General features: G+C 35.6%; 1 protein-coding gene across 1 annotated transcript in view; it reads right to left on the bottom strand.

Moving 5' to 3' along the window:
- LOC111047959 (protein amalgam) overlaps positions 1-18,488 on the bottom strand; it is a 193,763-nt gene that overhangs the window by 140,156 nt on the left and 35,119 nt on the right. The gene's annotated exons all lie outside the window — the stretch shown is intronic.

The following is an 18,488-nucleotide window of genomic DNA, read 5'->3' on the forward strand; positions in this document are numbered from 1 at the left end:
CAAAGCATAATTCCTCAAAATATGATGATGGTAACCTTGATTTTTCGTAGTTGAATGGCATTAGAATATAGCTCTATATGATTATTCAATATGCTTTCAGTCCTGGTTGTAATACAGTCTCAATGCCCATTGAATGCTCAAATCTTATAATATTAAAGCCTATACTTTGTCACGACTAGCTCAATATTTCCTTGGAAAATCATGATTATGGAGAGGAAAATGGAAATTAAAAAAGAAAAACTAGCCTCACCAAACACATCAGTGGAAATCTTGGAAAATCTTTATCAATAACTCAATTCCGAAAGAAATGAATTATCACTCTATGAAAACAAACTATCTGGATTATTATTTGAGAGCTTAAAATTATATTTTACTAATTTATTTTAGCAAATATTCAAAGAAAAGTAGTTCAAGGTAAAGGAAGCCTAACCTCCAACACTTGCATACCATTCCGGAAAAGTAATTAATCATTGTAAAACTTCTATTTCTATATTAACAGAAGCTGCAGAGCACTATTTTGTAATGAGATCAAGCTCATAAATCTCGCTTTTTAACATCTTTAATATCTAAAATTGATCTGAAAAACTTTGAAGACCACGTGAAAAATCACAATTTTCAATCACTGATATTTCTAAAAATACAGAAATTCTTACAAAACAAATTACCACACATGAAAGAAGGAATTTTTATGTATATTACCTGTAAATTTCAAATTCCTAAGCTCCAAAAAAGTGTATTTGTAGTTTTTTGTGTTTGAGACATGTTGAGTGGAGCTTGACTCAAGCAGCCTGCACATCCTTTTGTTTAAATAAAATAAGAATCTACTCTCTGTTAGTTTCTGTGGGAATATGTTAACCTAACTTAAAATTTGAAATAGTGAACTGAATTATTGTGATGGAGATTCAAAACTTAAAATGTTTATGAACTCCAAAAGCTAGTCAAAATGGCGCTACACACTATAAATAGCTGTGGAGACGTCAGCTCGAGACAGTCAGCAGCAAAATTTCTGAATCTCCAGACTATTCATGTCATAAGTGTTTTCTGTGTGCCAATGTAGACAATATCCGGTGAGTCGCCTCAAAGTTATCTTAGTCATTTCAAAGTATTCTCAAGTTCATTCAATTTTACATCGAATTTATTATATCTAAACCATTCATGAACTTTTAAAAATTTGTTTAATATAATTCTTTTTATCAAATCAGTTCGAGAGCGATTATAAATTTTTCCATACAGATCTAATTCTGAATCATTATAATTTTGAATTCATTCAGGTTTACTCAGAAACTTTTGCAATATTTAAACTACCTACAAAGACAAGTGACTTATATAAGATGAGCTGTATAATTTTGTGCTGATAGATCACACATTGTTGAATTAATAATCCGTTCAATCAATTCTTTGTCAATAGCCATGATTATTATTGAATTCACTCTATGTAGCTCACAGTTTATTATTTAAAATTTTCAAGATATCATAGACCGGATTAGGAGTGCTTGTTAATTTGTTGAATAACTGTTGCCCTGTCATAAATCGCACTGAAGCTGCCAAAAAACTTTGCAGTGTGCTTGGGCTGAGAGGCGAGACGGACAACGGACAACGAGCGCATCAAACAACGATGAAGAGGACCGCTACGTGCTGAATCGGACGGAGCCTACACGGGGACCAGGACAACGCTGCAAGACTGGACCAACTCCGCCGCTGAGGACATCACCAACAACCACGGCCAAAAGACGACCTCTGTGCTGAACTCGATCGCTCAAACAAACAGGTCATTTTGATAAAATATCCATAGTAAATTGAGAAATTCATAAGAACACCCTTGGAAAGAACATTCAATTAATTTCATGAAGGCTTGAAAGTGCAATAAATTATCAAACTTATTCAAAACATCCACACCCTGATTATAAAATTGAATTAAAACGTTGATCAGAATCTCTAAAAGGAATTTCTATTTCATAGATTATAAGTGACTCTATGAGAGGCTATCTTCTTGGCTCGAAGATTCTTCATCTATGACCCACAAACGTGGGCCATTTTTGACAACTTGTATATTTAGGCGAGGTGAGACCTTCCCGCGTGATATTCCTTATCATAAAAAACATACAAATTTATATTTCATTACGTAGTGAATACTAACAAATAAATTTTCTCCACTTGATCATATCATCAAGTGAAAAAGTGAAAGTGATAAGAATAAGAATAGTCTTGTTCAGTATCCTATTATATTAAGCGAGCAATTTCTGTATGTCTGTTTATATTTTCATATCTAGTTAACTGGTTATTTATTTTCAACGGATCTGGAAAACGGCTCTAACGATTTTCACAAAATTTTGAATATAGAAGGTTTATGATATCAAGATTTTATTGCACGAGGTCTCATCCCTGGGAAAACTCGCTGAAGGACATGAAAAGGATAATACATCCTTGAAAAAACAGATGATAATTTCGTCGTCTCTCGATAACAGAAGATGCGTGTGCCTGTGTGGGAGAGAGACAGAATTATTTCCAGCTGTGTAATCATAATCAATCAGCGAGAAATGTTATCGAGCTAGACAATTTAATTCGACTTGATCAACATAATCTGATTTGTTGACATGACATGATAATCCTCCTAAACTGGAGTATATCATAATTTTCAAAGTTGATCATTATTTGACAATTTTAAGTGATTAGTGAGTGTTATTTTGTTATCCAATTTGGTTTGTAAATAATCTAAATAAGAACTATTTTGTTTTCAAATGTTTGAACAGGAAATTGAACCTGAATTCAAGTGTATGGAACATAACCTACTTCCTGGACTATTTATAGTGTTGAAATCAAAATTCGGGGAAGAAACAGTTTTTGGCTGTGCCTGTTAAGTCCTTCCCCAATCATTTTAAAGAATTGTGTTCGGTTTATCAAAAGTCAATAAATAAATAACGAGCCAAGCTCGGTGCCCCGTTATTTCACCTGATATTACAACTGGTACATCTCTATTTATGCCAACAATCGAGACTCAGACAGTGTAATATTTCTGAATCACATATAACATCTAAAATAAATTATTGATTTCTTCATAAATAATATAATATAATAACTGAATATCCTAATATGAGATCAAGTTGAACCAATTATTCACACCATGCAGTGAATAAGAGAGCCACCAGCTCGTGAGCAATGATATACGGGGAACAACTAATGCAATCAGTGTACTAGCATAATATACCTGCATCATACTGTGCATAAATTTACCTATATATTTATATGCAATACGTATGTATCCACGCACTGCCATGTCTCTCCAAATAATTATACATATGAATGTATAAATAAACATAACGTACTACACACATCACTATTCATGTAACTTTATATAAACTATATTGGTAAGTATACTATGATGTACATAATGTCCTATATTCGAATGAATTACAAGGTGACATAAAATTCGCGCTTATCATCTAATTTGAAAATTATTGGCGAGAAATTGTGGCGCAGCAATGGTTATAATCGTTTGCAAGTTTGGAGGAACAGGAAGGGCACAGGTGCATCGTGGTTACAGACGAACCGCTGTGTCAAAATCCCAAATATACAGCATCATTATACCAGATTACTGTGTCAACCGCTAGCGGTGTGTGTCTAGCGCTGAAATGTTGCTCTTTACACACACACCTGTTTGTTGGTGTGTGATAATAAATTCACCCCAATAATAAATAAAACGTTTTGCTCACATGAGCAAACACACTCCTGCGAGCAGATCCTGGTCGCCCTTGTTTTAGTGTAAAAGCAACAGAAATTACGATGGTGATATTCATAGATTTGGTTGCTGTTCGGGGAAGAATTTCAACAATGTATGGGAGCGTGAGAAAAGTGACACCTTCTCATGTGCTCCACCATTCTATTATTATACAACCTTATATCAACTTGATCCTATCCAAATTCAATCGGAATCATTCTATTCTATTCTGTATTATTGTGTAGATGTACTGCATTGTGGTATTGTTATGATATTACAATAGTATTTTCCAACATTCCCAGTATGAAGTGGAATTTACTCGATTGACAAGTACTATTCATTCAACCCGTTGCCTAATGGCAGTTTAATGATGTTGAAAATGTTCTAGGAACTTTGATCTTCCCTATTGAATGAGCAATATAATTCCGAATGATTTGCCTGCACGTAAAATTGGAACTACATGGCTTTCATACTACTAAATACGTTCCAGGATGTCTCTATTTTTCTCATTATTCATAAATTTCATCAATAAAGTAGCTCGAAATACTAGGAATATTGAAATAATGATTAAAAATAGGCTATCGAATGAGCGTTTTAAAATCTAGAACGTTTTAAAATCTTTGAATTATCTCAATTTCCACTTGCGAACTCAAATTCCTTGAGTTTTTATCAAACCTCCAGCCCCCTTCATATGTTGTGAGGAATCAATTAGTTCTATTTATTCAAAGTTGTATACAGTACATTTGGACCATTCCATAATGGAGGAAATCCTGTAATTCATTAGTCTACTTATTTGCCGTGCTTCAGTGAATTAACTGTTAACTGTGAATGTGCTTTGTAAATAATCTAAATAAGAACTATTTTGTTTTCAAATGTTTGAACAGGAAATTGAACCTGAATTCAAGTGTATGGAACATAACCTACTTCCTGGACTATTTATAGTGTTGAAATCAAAATTCGGGGAAGAAACAGTTTTTGGCTGTGCCTGTTAAGTCCTTCCCCAATCATTTTAAAGAATTGTGTTCGGTTTATCAAAAGTCAATAAATAAATAACGAGCCAAGCTCGGTGCCCCGTTATTTCACCTGATATTACAACTGGTACATCTCTATTTATGCCAACAATCGAGACTCAGACAGTGTAATATTTCTGAATCACATATAACATCTAAAATAAATTATTGATTTCTTCATAAATAATATAATATAATAACTGAATATCCTAATATGAGATCAAGTTGAACCAATTATTCACACCATGCAGTGAATAAGAGAGCCACCAGCTCGTGAGCAATGATATACGGGGAACAACTATTGCAAACAGTGGAATAGCATAATATACCTGCATCATACTGTGCATAAATTTACCTATATATTTATATGCAATACGTATGTATCCACGCATATGTTGTCTTTATTTGTTGATACGAGTATTTGCACTGCCATGTCTCTCCAAATAATTATACATATGAATGTATAAATAAACATAACGTACTACACACATCACTATTCATGTAACTTTATATAAACTATATTGGTAAGTATACTATGATGTACATAATGTCCTATATTCGAATGAATTACAAGGTGACATAAAATTCGCGCTTATCATCTAATTTGAAAATTATTGGCGAGAAATTGTGGCGCAGCAATGGTTATAATCGTTTGCAAGTTTGGAGGAACAGGAAGGGCACAGGTGCATCGTGGTTACAGACGAACCGCTGTGTCAAAATCCCAAATATACAGCATCATTATACCAGATTACTGTGTCAACCGCTAGCGGTGTGTGTCTAGCGCTGAAATGTTGCTCTTTACACACACACCTGTTTGTTGGTGTGTGATAATAAATTCACCCCAATAATAAATAAAACGTTTTGCTCACATGAGCAAACACACTCCTGCGAGCAGATCCTGGTCGCCCTTGTTTTAGTGTAAAAGCAACAGAAATTACGATGGTGATATTCATAGATTTGGTTGCTGTTCGGGGAAGAATTTCAACAATGTATGGGAGCGTGAGAAAAGTGACACCTTCTCATGTGCTCCACCATTCTATTATTATACAACCTTATATCAACTTGATCCTATCCAAATTCAATCGGAATCATTCTATTCTATTCTGTATTATTGTGTAGATGTACTGCATTGTGGTATTGTTATGATATTACAATAGTATTTTCCAACATTCCCAGTATGAAGTGGAATTTACTCGATTGACAAGTACTATTCATTCAACCCGTTGCCTAATGGCAGTTTAATGATGTTGAAAATGTTCTAGGAACTTTGATCTTCCCTATTGAATGAGCAATATAAATTCCGAATGATTTGCCTGCACGTAAAATTGGAACTACATGGCTTTCATACTACTAAATACGTTCCAGGATGTCTCTATTTTTCTCATTATTCATAAATTTCATCAATAAAGTAGCTCGAAATACTAGGAATATTGAAATAATGATTAAAAATAGGCTATCGAATGAGTTTAAAATCTAGAACGTTTTAAAATCTTTGAATTATCTCAATTTCCACTTGCGAACTCAAATTCCTTGAGTTTTTATCAAACCTCCAGCCCCCTTCATATGTTGTGAGGAATCAATTAGTTCTATTTATTCAAAGTTGTATACAGTACATTTGGACCATTCCATAATGGAGGAAATCCTGTAATTCATTAGTCTACTTATTTGCCGTGCTTCAGTGAATTAACTGTTAACTGTGAATGTGCTTTCACAGCAAAATCTATATTTCTTCATAAAAGTAGATCATGTATTGTTGTAAAACACCATAGCTTGTCAGCTTAGAAAAAATATGGAAAATTTAGATTTTCTCTCATCTTTTTGATTCAGGAAATGTAGCAGTTTGAAGCTAGTACACAATGCCGGGGGTGGAATAGAATGATAATGCAAAAGTTTTCTGAAAATAAAGATTGCAGTTGAAATTGTATTTACCAATCTCAATATAGTGGAATTCAATATGCTAATAGTTGAATACAGATATATATAATGTATTAAGGAATTGCTGAATTGGATGTTTCATACTTTGTGGTGAGATTTCTGAAAAAGAAAGGATATTGAGTATTCAATTTGATCTCCCAATATCAACATGACTCGAATACGGAATCATCATGATCCCCTCTTGACACAAATATTGATTTTCTGTTGACCCTATAGAATCCATACATATTATTAATCCCCAGTTCAAGTTCACAACGAAGTATTCTGTTTCTCACGTCATAAATATTCATGATTCAGAATAATAAGAAAAAACATAAATGTACTTTCACTGAAGAAAGCTCATTCTAGAAAGCCATTGAGACTCTGTGTTTATCGCTTTGAACTTTACTAAATTTTTCAAAATACTCCAATGCATTCTGCACATAGATAGGATCACTAATCTTTGTTTCAGTGTCAACCTCTAGTAAATGAGTTCATCATTCAGAATAGCTAAAATTAGCTCTGCAGAAGTATTTTAATATGAAATGACTAGTTTTACAACAGTTTACCTTCTACTATTTTCATAAAGGGTTGAATAATTACAAATTTAAAAATTTCTATTCATTTATTGTAATAGAAATAACACTCATGCTTGTTGGTCCACGTTTCTCAAAACTGGCCTGATTGATTTCTCGTCTTGCCGATGAATACGATTAATACATCGGAACAAAATATTCTTTGTAGCGAAAAGTCTTCCAATTCGGGTTTTAATTTCAAAGTTTTTTCGAATTATATAAATAATCCATTAGTTGAATTCATTGATTCAATTCATTAATGGGGATAATATCGATGAATAATAATAACAACAACATTTTTCTTTATTCATTTATTTATTGTACAAAATACTACAATCATAATTATACTACAACACCAATAAGTATTATATCTCTTGTTATACAGCTTCTAGTCGTTTCATTTTCTTCCCTGTTGAATTGAACATTTGAAAAAAAATCTGGTGATGGAAAGTTGGTGCAAAAATCCAACACCTGTTCAGTGGCAATAAACAAGTTGCCTCAATGGGCGCAATTAATTAGGTGTAATGAGGCGAAGCTATGCGTCCATGCAAAATCGGTCAGTACTCAGTAGCAGAGAGGTCCGGACGGCAGGCACCACAAGCTGATAAAAGTTCGAACAAACAAGCCACTGGCCACAACTTTATCGGCACACACACACACACACACACGCGCGCAGGTGCCCTGACGAGCGCCAACTTTCGAGGTGAGGAGCGCTAATCAAATCAAAACGCTGTTTCTCTGTCGGCGGCTGCTGCAAAACCTCCACTGTCTGACAGAGAATGTTTTTGAGGTTCATCCACACACAAACTCACCAACACATAGACATGAGTACGTGTGGTACACCAGGCAGGTATCTCGGTGAATCACGTAACTTCTCAACAAATTCAACCGAACCGGCCTTTTGGTTGAGAAAACACAAACTGATCCAATACGAGCACAACTTGTAACTTCTTTTTCAACGATTGAATAATGGGCAGCGACGTGAAACGTGTAGCAGCGGTGCTCAAAGTTGAAAATAAAGAGTGTGGGTTGAATATGGATATTTAACAACATTGGCAACCAGATCTCACTTATGGGTAAAAGGCACCATATTTAATAACTGAATAATATTAATTAGTACGTAATAACGAAGTTGTTAATAGTTTAAGTTCACTACTCAGTTATTTTGAATTTTCTTTTTGAACGAAGATTGAACTAAATTATTATATGTAATCGTTTATCTATTCATTATTCATTATTATCATCCATAAATTGTAAATTCTTCTGAATTTGATAACTTGTAGGTTGAGAATGAATTCCATTTATTTAGAAATTTGCTTTCTACCTGTATCTTGAATCTCTGCACAGGATTGGAGAGTAATTTCATTATAAACTGGATACAGTTTATAATCCGAATCTTTTAAGAACATTCATTGGTGTCACAGAAGGTCAGTTCATTGGTTCAAAATCGTTACATCTTTCATTCCTTCGAAACTGAAGCACTACTTTCCCTCCGGCCAGTCATTGATTTGAAAAAAATCATGTACAATGTAAAATGTGCTCCTTCCTTGAAAATTATGCATGGATAATGTACGTTTCCTATTTGATCTAAAGTATATCGCAGCAATGCATGAAATATTTCACTCTTATTCCTGATATCCTTCACTCGTATGAGACTCATCCTAGCTCCTCTTTGCAGTTCTGAAGCAGATCTTGATAGAACATTTCTTTATATCACTGATCAGAATTGAGTATCATTTCTTGGGGAACTGTCCTCGGTGGGATAGGGGGTGTAAGAACGGTTTTGATGCTAGTACACTCACAACGATGTCGGGTGAATAATTAGTTCGCGTTCTAGCCACACGTTTGGACGTTCCTCAGTGTAGTATCCAGTTAAAATCTACCCTTCGGAACGTTAGTAGGCCTCGGCTATTGAATCTTGAGAACAGCCCTGCCAGCTAGAATGAGCATCGAGCATTCCTGGAAGCTCGCGTTCCGCATTGCTCTCTCCCAAAGTCTAGCAGAGCATTTACATTATTAAAAGTCGTTCTCTCGCCTCCCAAGACATTATTCGGAGCTTAAGACTGAAATATTTAGCGTATAAATCTCTCGAAGTTTCGGCAAGGAGTTTGTAAATCCGTACTAATATATTACGGGCCGAGCCAGCTGTGAATAACCGGGTACGAGTAGTTCTGCAGGAATACGCCAGATGCCCCCGAGTCGCTACTACCTATTACTTGCCAATGCCGCCAACTTGCAAGTTCGAACGGATCGCGCGCGATTAGGTGAGACTTCGCGTTGCACACACAATCAATTCGCCATCAATGCAGAGCAACTGTATGAGAGAACGTGACCTTCAGGTCTGTAACGATTCTTCAAATTCTTTGGAAAGGAATGATAGTTTTCCATTCGAAAACTAAACGTGATCTTCAGGTCTGTGAAAGTCATTCCCATCAATATGTCATTAATGCTGGAGATTTGTAGAAGGTACCGTGACTCACAGAGCTGTGCAACGTCTTTTCCATATGTTCAAAAGAGAATAATAGTTTTATAGGCGTTCTACAGTCCAGTGAGTCAAGCATCAGAGAGAATTACAGTCTTCTTGGCGTCAATTTTAGTGGATAAGGAGCAATTTCTGACTAATTTAACATCGCTTACCATTTTTCAGCAATAATTCTTTCTTGATTCATTGATAGAATTTTTTTTTAATAATTTGGTGGAGAATAAAACAGGTACTGAGGATCATAATATACCATTAACCCTTATGGCTTATCTAAATATTCATGTCCTGCTTGATATCACTTCAGGAAAAACATGTGATTAATGTTTATCATTTGAAACTGAAATTCAAAACTGTTCGGCATTATAACATACATTCTCCATCAAATCTCATGTAAAACAATGCGCGAAGTTTGAAAAATTACCGTCTAGTGGATTCTTTGAAGATTGATGGTATCTGATCAATGTATAAAAAAATATCGAGTGGCCTGTCTGGCTCAGATGGGTGACTGAAAGTCACCCTTTTCAAGTCGCACCTTGTCTATTTCAGGGTTTGACAAAATAATGACTGTTTTTCAGGCAATCGGGACTTTGATTGACCTGGGAATCAGAACAGTAGAATACAAAACAGATCATTTTTATTTATGTTATTAAGGTTATGGTGAGATATATTGTTATCGTTGTAACAAGATATGAGAAAGTGGTCAATATGAGGAAACTAATTATCATCCCATTTGAATCTCTCCTCCCGAAAATATGTTCTGGTTCACCGTTCCTTATACAATTTTTAGTTTCATAATATGGATAATCTTCATCGAAGTGAGCTGTTAAAACCTTGAGAGTATTTGAAAAAACGAGAACCATTTCCACTGAAAAAGTTACCATTTGAAATTTCTTCCGTAATACACGAGCCTAGAAGGACTATGACAAGGAAGATTATCTTCAGAGAAAATTCAACAGATTACTGAAGCACGAAGCTCCTTAAATATAATAAAAGAACGAACCATCCCTTGATGTTGAAAATAAATGACAGAAGAACTGCATTATTTGGAGTAATTTCCACCAACCATCAGCCATCTAATCAGCGTGAAGATGACCTAACTTATTTTGGACTCAAGATCTTTCTAATTTGTTTGGACTTAGTTTAGATGAGGGAATTTCGTTGGCTAATCTACGTGTTGAGCAGCTGTGGGTTGAGAGAGCGCAAGAGAGTGAGGGAGAGATTATCAAATCTATTAGCAGAGCGTGACAGAGTCACTTCGTTACTGCAAAATTCACTTGATCCCTGGCGCACTTGGTTCTTTACGGCAGGCTTCCACTGTGATACTCACTACAGTCCCACCCTTCAACTTGAGGTGATCTATCTATCCTTGAGAGGCCTTATCACTTGCATTTCTCCAGCTCTGAATCCCTCGTCTGTCGAAAACTTTTCGACGAACTTTGTCAGCTGTAGTAAACAGTTTAGCCCTGATGAACTGTTTGAGTAGCATATTCAATTCAATTTGTCAACCTCCAAAATTCCCATGGTTATCATACCGCCGCTTATCTCCAACTGTGGCTGCGAAGTTCACATATTTATCATAATAAATTTGCATAATTTGTAAACTTCAGGTGAAATTTAGAGTCTAGCTAACTTGGATCGTTTCCAAATGTTGAGTGATTGCAGGGATCCATATTAATCCATGATAACTCATTATTCTACAGCAATTTATTGAGAAACTTTAGAAATAAGCTTTGAATCCAGCAATATATCGGCCTACTCAAAGCCTCTAATACACGACTTCATTGAAATATTTGAAATCGGATAACTTACATAAATGAGTACGCCAGATGAATGTAATCTGGATGGGCTATTTTTCTGTATTAGGAACCAAAGCAAACAAACAGGAATGGATATCTATTATCAAGTGGAATATTTTTCTAACCAATAATACTGATAAATCTATTGAGAAGATTGATTAGAAATAATATTGATAAGTGATTGAAGAGCTGCAGATTCCGACATTTGTAAACTGATTCGAAGTATTTTTCAAAGGGTTAAATGAAAACTTGAAACACATTTTGTCTAAAATAATATTATTTTATCATAATAGGAGACTCAATACATAACCAGTTTTTCTTATAAATTAGGAAAACTTGCCAATAAAGTTTAATGTATTATCTGAGTACTATGAGATTTTACAAATTGTATGATCATATTATTAATACAGACTTTACACATTTGAACTTAAAACTTGGAAACATTTTTATTTGTTCAATAAAATGAAAAATATTATCTCCCATTACAAGTTACTATGAAATTAGAATTAGAATTGGAAATCTTCATTTGTCATAAGGGCCATGCCCTATACAAAGAGTTGCACACTCTTGTATGCAATGTTAGTATGAAATGTTCTCATCAAGATTGGATATAATAAAAGTTGGGAGCTACTAGACATTAGTTCTTAAATTGGTTAGAAATTCATCAAAATTTGCAAATCCAATATTATCTCTCACGCATCACCTCTTTCATCACCCACACCAAATCTGAGTTCGATCATAAATAAAAAATATTTCATACTTTAGAGCTCTTCCGAAGTACAATGCTTTGCAATAAAGCAAAGAAAAACGTTGATTGAATTGAATTGAAATTCCACTGTGGAATGTATTTCAAGATCTTTCATGAAGCAGCCACTCCCAACACAATGGAAAATACACATTTATGAAGGGGTATTCAATGTATTCTGTATGAGTGTCCTCTCAACTGGCTTCCAAACGAACAGTTCCCACTACCGTATTACATTATTCCAGAATACACTTCCCCGAAAATTATCGACGACGCCTTTTGAAAAAATTCCAAGACCATAAAGTAGAGGGAGTCGCCGAACAAGATCGGCTGTCATCCTTAATGGTGCGATATGAATTTTGTATTGTCGGGTTGGGGAGAAGTAAGTATTTGGCGGGCGACATAATAAAGTAAAACACGCGTTCACTTTTTCTGCCAGCGGCAACGCGATCGGTTGCCAAATTTGCGGCAGCAGTGAAGTGGACGACTGCTGCAATTGAAAGGTCCAATCGGAAACGGACGAAGCGGCTTGAATAATTCCGCTGCAAGAACTAAAACGAGACCGTCGTTCTTAAGAGACAGACCGCTGCCATCATTTTCCTTGTCTTTTTCGTTGGCCGATCCAAATCCTCTCCGGATTTGGAGGTGTTATCAACCACCACCACAACCCCGCACTTCTGCCCCCGAAGGCGGCTCGGCCCCCCTTGGCAGGCGGCCCATCGATCCTCTCTCTTCGGCTGGCCGAATGCCTAATCTGTTCCGACAGAAATTCCTCCTGGACAATGATTCAGCGTTCATCGTTCGCCGCAGTTAGAGCAGGCACACCCTTGGCTGGCACAGGCACATCCTCTCAAACTAACCCGACGCTTGTTTCGTTCTTGAGCGCGACCTCGTTTAATCCATGTTGAGTATTATTTGCTAGCTGCTGGCTCTTCCCAGTTTTATTGTTTTATATCCTCTTCTATACATTCGAATACTCTGTATATTCTATGCATCCAGTCCAGAAGGAAGTAACGCCTTTCTTCAATCAATGACGGTTTTTTCCATGATTGATTACAACTTCAATGACGCCATCACTATTCCAATGTTACTCGTTCACCAATGTTACTCTACTTGTTGTCTACTACACTGCCTTCATCAAGATTCAGTTCATCGTAAGAGAGTAGTCTGGTGAAGATTGCACTAGTCATGATCAACAATTTGGAATCAGCTGATCATATTTATCATTCATTCATTCTATTTGAGAATATACATATTCATATTATTATCATCTATGGTACTCAGCACAATACTAATGTTAGCTGGTTTATTGCCACTAAAAACAAGCTGATTGAAACAATGCTTATCTTGATAATGAAACATTCCTGTATGGAATGTGCATAGCATCAAGAATTCAGTCATATTAAGGATCATTACAATGATGATTAGTTGCAGGAAATTCAAGCTTCAGAGCCGCATCCAAGAGGGGTCTTATAGTGACTACTCCAAATAAGCACACTTTTGTTGCCAATCAATAACAAGAACTTATCAGAATAATTATCTCAACCAGCTAACAGAATACTACGGATTCATTACCAAAGCATGACTTTGAAACACTTAGGCTCACAGGCTTCTAGCAACGCTTTCAACTCGTCTAGAAATACGGCTCTCAATCTCACTTACTTGTAATACATTATGCATGAAAATTCTACACAATTTTAATCATTATTTTATAACAGTGTTTAAAAGAAGAGCACAGGTGAATTCCATGTAGGGAGACCTGAGGGATCTTCTACACACAAACTTCCACTGAAACATTGATTTTAACACACTTTTTCAAACTGCGAGAGAGAAGTGCTTTTTGCATCAAAATTTAATAAACATCTTCATTGAAGCAGTGCACGCTTGAAGCTAACGATGTTATCGCAGTCGTGTCGTTTTGCAGGAAAATTGGGTCAACGAATGCATTCTTAGCAGGTTACGACCGGAAAAAGCGATATGGGCTTCATAAAGGCAAGCTAATGCAGTTTCTTTTCACAATTTCTTGTTAAGTTTCTTCCAGCGCGTCTTTACATTGCAGTCGTTACTCACACTATCAGAAGGGCGTTCTTCCATGTTTAATTCTGAGATTTCTGTCTGGGCGATGAGTTAATAACTAATTGCATACTGAGGAACTTTGATTGCATCTGATTCAGATGAATAAGCACGTGCAAAGTTCTGCAAGCAATCTTTCTCATTTCATCAAGACTGAACTCAATTTCTTCCCCTACAATCTGTGATACTTTAAGCACAGATGAAAGAAACAAAAGAAAAGAAAAGAAACAAAAGAAGTTTATGCTTCTTCCGTGCTTTAAGTAATGTTTGAAAATATCCGGCTACGTTTTCTTCATAAAAAGCCACAGTATAGTATTCCTATACTCACCCAGTTATAGTTTTGAATAGTATTGCAATACTCACTCAGAATTTCATGTTACTACTGTCTTCTGTCAGTGCTAACACAATGATACTCATAAAAGTTTCCCTGGTACTTGGTTATGTTACTAATGTATCTTCAAAATTATGATATTCCTTCCAATTGATTTAAGAAATCTATTATTATTTCCAACGAAGGTGATTGCCAATGTAATAGGCTATTTGGTATGTTCTATATCTATCGTATAAATATTAATCTTCCATTATTTTGATCACAATTTATAAGATGCTCCCCACAATATTTTAGATGCTCCCCAACAATTCCAATACTAATGATTAAAAAAAGTGATAATGTAGATTTTTCCTCTCTCAATTACAAGATACTTGGCATAGTTGAAACTGGGACGATCATTTATGTAATTTTTACGTGTAGTTGGTATTTGATTCTTCTTGGAAAGTTGAGTACAATTCAAGTCGCAGGGTTTCAATCTGGAAAATTGTAGTGATAATAATTCAGGGGGACAACGAGACAGGTGAGAGATGATATGGTGAATTTTAAAATTCAATTTCATTTTCATATCAAATGAGAATGAATATATCACCACTTAACTTCATGCCGAAATATGTAGAGGAGCCTATAATGAACCTTAAGAAGTGATTTAATTGCTCATCCCAACGCCTTGGCTTTTGCATAATGAAGCCGCTGCAAAGGTTCTGCCTTCACTTATAAGATCGAGCAGCAGGCCGGCAGGGGTTGAGGTGAGTAATCAGAATATTAATTGCTCAGCCAGAATCGAGAACTTTTAAAGCCCTCATGAAATTTCAATGCCGCCTTGAAAATACTGTCGGCCCGGAGTTTGCTCAACAGAGGAACGCACTTTGTTACTTTGAGACTCATGTTGCAAATTCCATAGATTCACAGAATTTATATGACAAAAGAAATTTCTCCTGTAGGTTTTAATTTCAATTACTAAAATTTTCTAAAGTTGCACAAAGTTCTATTGATTCAATCAGTAGAGTACTGTAAACAACTGGAAAACTGGAGAAATTATTTACGACGACGGATGGTGATCCATTCAGGAGTTTGTAGATCTGTGATGTAGGTGAAGGCACTCTGAGTGCCGGTTGCACAAAAAGTGTATTTCTCCAATCATTAATGATTATTGATATAAAAACTCTGCTTGTCTTTCAATAAGTTTTTCAATTGTGCTATTCTTGAATGTAAAATTTTTGAATTTGAATTATTGGTTGTTACTACAATTGTAACAATTCATTTATTTATTTGTGGATACAATCACAAATCATATGAATATGATTGAGAAGGAACAACTGGCTTGGCCCAAAACTATTCGATTTGCTAATTTTGATTTCGATAAATATGTCCAGGGAAGGTCTTTTTGAATAGGTCTATTCTGTTAAGGAGATCTACAGAATCGAATAGTCTTAATTATGAAATTAATTGGAGTTGTGAATAAAATTTCAGTTACAGTTGAATTAATAAGAATAATGTTGATCAAAATCAATGGAATATAAAAGTGTAGAATGGAATAGATTAGCATTGAATGAAATTGAGTACAGTTGCATAGAATTGTTTCGAATTGAGATTTTAGAAATCCTGAGGCAAAAATAGTTTGAACAACTCGGCTGGCGGAATTGATGAGCTTGGTGATGTATGTACCGCCGACAACCACCACAGGCTTATTACATTGTGCGGGGCTCTGCTGCTGGGCCTAAATTGACTGCGGGCGATCACTCCACTGCGCTGCGCTGTACGTCCACGCTTCAATATTTCAGCCTGTGCATCTCATCAGCCATGCACAACTACTGTCGGCCTCATTCCAGTTATTAACGGGTCAATCCCTCGGTGCCAATTATTCAACAATTTCAAGGGACACCCCAGTCTCGATCACCCCCCCCCCTCACATACAAGACCAGAATTTTCAATGTTTATGCCCTTTAGCTCACCCACCCCATAGTAATCGCCGTAACAATCACCATCGGCCATTCATAGGCCGGAGCCTATATTACATCCATATTCAACCGATCACTCAATAAATACGTTATCATCTCAACCGTTGGAATAATTCATGATCAATCGCCAAAGGGCACACAATTGAGTGACCTCCAATCTTTAGAACTTGGATAGATATTGAAGCCACGAATTTATTCTCTATTTGTATCGTTCATTGTTTATTAATAACAATGTAAATGTGAAACAACCGTGATTGGAATACTATGGTACCGTAGTAGTAATTACTACTCAATCTATTGGTTGGAAAGTAGTGATTATTTATGATACGTTTAACTATTCTGAACTGCATTCCAGCTTAAAACTATTCTGGAATACTATCTAATTTTAATATTTCATGTTAAATTGCTTCGTCTCTTCTTCCTATGCTCATGATTATTGATCAAACTTCTTCATCAGCACAACTCATGAAATCGTTCCATCCACATTAAAGCTTTCTGTACCGCCAATTCTTTGTTGAACGATGATGTTTAAACGGCAATTTTTGATTATATAAGGTGTAAAGAACAAAGAAACCCCTCTGTGGAGAATAAACTCGTTACAAAGTTGCATCAGGTTTGGAAACGATCTTCATAATAGCCCGAAACTTGAGTTGATACACTGATGGCTGAAATCCGATTCAATTAGCATTTCAATTAACGCCGTGAATGAGCGAAGTACAACAACCGATTTCAACAAAAGAGAAGTTTGACAACTTCAGCATTTAGATCTGTGTGCAGTTCAACTTCAGTGCTCAACTCCATCGCAGCGATAATGCGTTGGGTGAGTTGCTCTATAATATACTCCAACTGGAAATTTCAATTATAAATTGATGTGGTCCGAGAAGCAATCTATTGAGCTGGTTCCATATTTGGAATATTATCGAACACATTTGCGCAGGATGTTCACTCAAAATATTCAGTATTACTTTGATAATATGTAATTACGGATCAATATCAAATTTGATGATGTTTGTTGTGATGCAGTAGGCAATCCTCATTTCAATGATGTGTGTGTACCTCTCATTTTTTGTCTTATTCTCAATATGATTTTATTCAAATGATGACATCTGTAATTCAGGGGTGTCCATCTTCCCAAAAGGTTTGAACCTTTAACGTAAGCCATGCATTTTCAATGATTCCAAATTCGAAGGGTTCCGGAACAAATCTTGGTGAGGTGGTCTTAGAAAGAGGAAGGGATACAGAGAACACCACTCTATAATTTAAATCAGATTGATTGAAAATTGCCAGTGGTCAGATTTCTCTCCAACCTATCACGATTCCTATGATTTTTCTGTACTATGAGAAGTCTAGAGCCAGTGTATCGAGGGTAGTATACTTTAACAACTTGATAGGACTAGTCAAGTGGGTACTATTTCGTGGTGGAACTGATAACTGGATACAATAATTTTGGAAGTTTTTGCTTGATGACTTAAGAACATTTTATATTAGCTCAATCCAAAAGGGGAAGGAGTTTCCGTCATCTTTAGTTTCAAATGGTCGGTCCAGCATATTGGTCACCTTACAGAAGAAAAAGAGGTTTTTTTTATTTTGATAAAAAATCAAAGTTCTTTGGAACTTTGTAATATAACGATGCGCTTTTAGCAGTGAAATGTCCCTTTAGTATTCCACACTGTTCTTGAGACTTGAAAGTTGAAAATGACTAGAGTAGTCAATCATTGAGCAGTGAGTGAATACTAAACTCTTACAATGTATTCTCAAAGATCATCATCATGTATATATATTTTGGATATGATTCTTATATAGTAAGGATCAACCACCCCTCACGATAAGTTTTTATTGAATACGAATATTTGAATAACGAGTTACCAAAAAACCCTCAACTGACAAAG

The sequence above is a fragment of the Nilaparvata lugens genome, chromosome 4, assembly GCF_014356525.2.
Source record: "Nilaparvata lugens isolate BPH chromosome 4, ASM1435652v1, whole genome shotgun sequence".
Lineage (NCBI taxonomy): Eukaryota > Metazoa > Arthropoda > Insecta > Hemiptera > Delphacidae > Nilaparvata > Nilaparvata lugens.